Below are 3764 nucleotides of genomic sequence, written 5' to 3' on the forward strand. Positions count from 1 at the left end.
ATGCCACATCTCCAGCATAACCATGCGCATAAGTGTTAGTAACAGCATTTATTAAGAGCTTGCTGTGTGCAAAAAAAAATACCTAAGTAAGAGTCTGACATAAACCTTGGCCCTCTAAGGACTCACAGTTGAAAAATAGGGTGTGAAAGGGCTAGGCTACAGACAGTGATATAAATAATCTGATAATATAAATGATAATGGAAACACTATAAATAGTAAACAACATACAACATTTAAAATGCAGAGTGAAGAATAGTGACCTTCTAAAATTTGCAGTGGCTGCTTGCTGCTGTTGCTTAAATCCCCTGCAGCCCCAGATGCACAGGGCAGAGTGGGAGAAGGGGCCCTGGGTGGCACAGGGATGGCAGAGTTCTTGGTGGATTTGCTCTGGCATCTGGAAGGAAGAGAGGCTGAGGGCATAATCCCTCACTGGCCTGCATGGCCCCTGCATATTCATGGCTGTTTTGTAAAGAGAGTATGACTTCGCGAGACTGTAAGATCCTTGAGAGCCCGGGGCTGGGAGTCAGAAGGACATGCATTCTAATCCTGGTTCCGCTGCGTGTTTGTTAGGTGGCCTTGGGCAAGTCACTTCACTTCTCTGTGTCTCAGTTACCTCATCTGTAAAATGGGGATTAAAACAGAGAGCCCCATGTGGGACATGGACTGTGTCAAACAATTTGTTTTATCTACCCCAACACTTAGTATAGTGTCTGGCACATTGTAAGTGCTTAACAAATACCATAAAAAAGTAAATAATAGCACTGTTTGATCGATTCTGTCCACAGAGCTCCCCTACAGTAGCTCTCGGCTTGAGGCAGGGTTAAATCTGCTTCCAGGGAGGGACCAGAGGGAGTGGAGGGTTTGGTGTCCCCAGTGATTTCTCAGCTACAGAAACAAGGGGTTGAGCGATGGAACCATCGTCAGAGAGTTCCGATGAAGGCCGAGGACACCGACGATGCTACAAATCAGGGCCGGCAGGTGACGAACGTGTCCATTATTGGCTATGTGATGGAGTATTATGTTATTAAAAGAACAATGGAATCAGAACATGAACTGTATCGATTACCAAAAAGGTTTTGATTCAGCCCCCCCAGTCGGATCTAATGGGCCGTCTAGAGACTTGTAAGATCGATCTTTGGAAATGTTAACTTCTTGCAGCATACATCGAGCAAATGGAACACTATGGTCCTTCTTTCAGGTGGTGAAAGCCTTGTCAAATTGGATGTCACAGTGCAAATCAAGGAAAATCACCTAGGACATTATAGTTTGCCTCAGATCTGAATCTTTTAAGCAGATGACTGAATATAACCCCACAATAAACACGTGGAATTCAATTCAATTCAGTTCAATCGTATTTACTGAGTACTTACTTTGTGCAGAGCATTTAGTAAGTGCTTGGGAAGTACAATTCAAAAATAGAGACAATCTCTGCACTCAACAGGCTCATAGGAGAATAATAATGTTATTTGTTAAGTGCTTTCTATATGCCAAGCACTGTTCTAAGCACTGGGGTTGATACAAGGTAATCAGGTTGTCCCATGTGGGGCTCACAGTCTTAATCCCCATTTTACAGATGAGGTAACTGAGCGCAGAGAAGTTAAGTGGCTCACCCAAGGTCACACAGCAGACAAGTGGAGGAGTCAAAATTAGAACCCACGTCCTGTGACTCTCAAGTCCACGCTTTTTTCACTTAGCCACGTTGCTTCTGTGTCTGGCCTGATTAACTTGCACCTATCCCATTGCTTAGTACAATATTTGTCATATAGCAAGCACTTCTTTTCATGGCTTTTGTTAAGTTCTTACTCTATGCCAGACACCGTTCTAAGCATCAGGGTAGAAACAAGGAAATCAGGTCGGAGACAGTTCATGTCCCACATGGGGCTCACAGTCTTAATCCCCATTTTTCAGATGCAGTAAGAGGCACAAAGAAGTGAGGTGACTTGCCCCAGGTCATATGGCAGACAAGTGATGGATCTGGGATTAGAATCCAGGTCTTTCTGACTCCCAGGCCTGTGCTGTATCCATTAGGCCATGTTTCTCAACACTCAAGTGCTTCTCGAGCCCTTAACAAACATCACAGTTAACATCACAGTTACTATAAGGATGAACTACACACTGACTAGTTTCTCTACATGGAATACCTGAAAGCTGCTTGACAATTCTCAAATTATTAAAGGTACTAAAAGTTACAAAGAACTCAAGGAAGTTTGGAATGGCAGCAATTTGAGTAATGTAATGATGATAATGATAGTAATAATAATCACAATACTAATAATAAAAAATGTGGTATTTGTGGTACTATGGTATTTAAGTGCTTAGCTTGTATCAAGCCCTGTACTAAGAGCTGGGGAAAATACAAAATAATCAGACACAGTCAGTCCCTGTCCCACATGGAGCTCAGTCTAAGAGGGAGGGAGAACAAGAAATTAATCCCCATTTTCAAGAGGAGGAAACTGAGGCACAGAGAAATTAAATGATTTGCCCAAGGTCACCCAGGAGGCAAGTGGCAGAGTAGGGCAGCAGGGCCAAGCTGCAAAACTGTGGTCATTAACTTCCAGTGCTTAACAGGGCAGAGGTGCAAGGCGGCTTCTATTTGAGTTTGGAAGATGCAGTACATTGGTCCCTCATCACTCCCTGAACTCTTCTCTCACTGGGATTGGAACAGATTTCCTCAAAGTCTTCCTTGGAGGAGAGTTCTAGAGAGGCAAAGGTTTAGAACCCACGGCCCTCCCTCAGATTCTCCTACTCCTGTTCACAGAGGGATCAATCTGCTATGCAGGCCTGAAGTTACCACGCTGGCTTAGAAGCAGCGTGGTCTAGTGGCAAGAGCACAGACTTTGGAGTCAGATGATATGGGTTCTAATCCTGCCTCCTCCACTTGTCTGCTGTGTGACCTTGGGCAAATCACTTCATTTCTCTGTGCCTCGGTTACCTCATCTATAAAATGGGGATTAAGACTCAGCCCCACATGGAACAATCTGATTACCTTCTCTATCTTCCCCAGAGCTTAGAACAGTGCTCAGCATGTAGTAAGTGCTTAACAAGTACCATAATTATTATTATTATATTATTATGTACTTGGATCTGGGATGGAGTCTTGCATGGGTGTGAGTAGATCTTTAGAGGGAGGTGAGCAGGTGGGTCACTAAATAAGCCACTGAAGAAGTGGAGGAAGACTCTTTCCCCATAGCTTCAGGACAATCTGTGCCTTTGAGATCCCAGGTGTTTGAGTATAGTCCATCAGTGAACCAAACAGAAGCACAAGAGTAGAGGGAACCTATGTCCTCCCTCTGTCCTGGAACTCCTTTCCCTCTTCATATACGATTGACCACCACACTCCCCACCTTCAAAGTTCTATTAAAATCACATCTCCTCCAATAAGCCTTCTCCAATTCTCATTCATGTATTCATTCATTCATTCAATAGTATTTATTGAGCGCTTACTATGTGCGAGCACTGTACTAAGCACTTGAAATGAACAAGTCGGCAACAGATAGAGACAGTCCCTGCCGTTTGACAGGCTTACAGTCTAATCGGGGGAGACGGACAGACAAGAACAATGGCAATAAATAGAGTCAAGAGGAAGAACATCTCGTAAAAACAATGGCAACTAAATAGAATCAAGGTGATGTACATTTCATTAACAAAATAAATAGGGTAATGAAAATATATACAGTTGAGCGGACGAGTACAGTGCTGAGGGGATGGGAAGGGAGAGGGGGAGGAGCAGAGGGAAAGGGGGAAAAGAGGGTTTAGCTGCGGAG

The sequence above is a fragment of the Ornithorhynchus anatinus genome, chromosome 3, assembly GCF_004115215.2.
Source record: "Ornithorhynchus anatinus isolate Pmale09 chromosome 3, mOrnAna1.pri.v4, whole genome shotgun sequence".
Lineage (NCBI taxonomy): Eukaryota > Metazoa > Chordata > Mammalia > Monotremata > Ornithorhynchidae > Ornithorhynchus > Ornithorhynchus anatinus.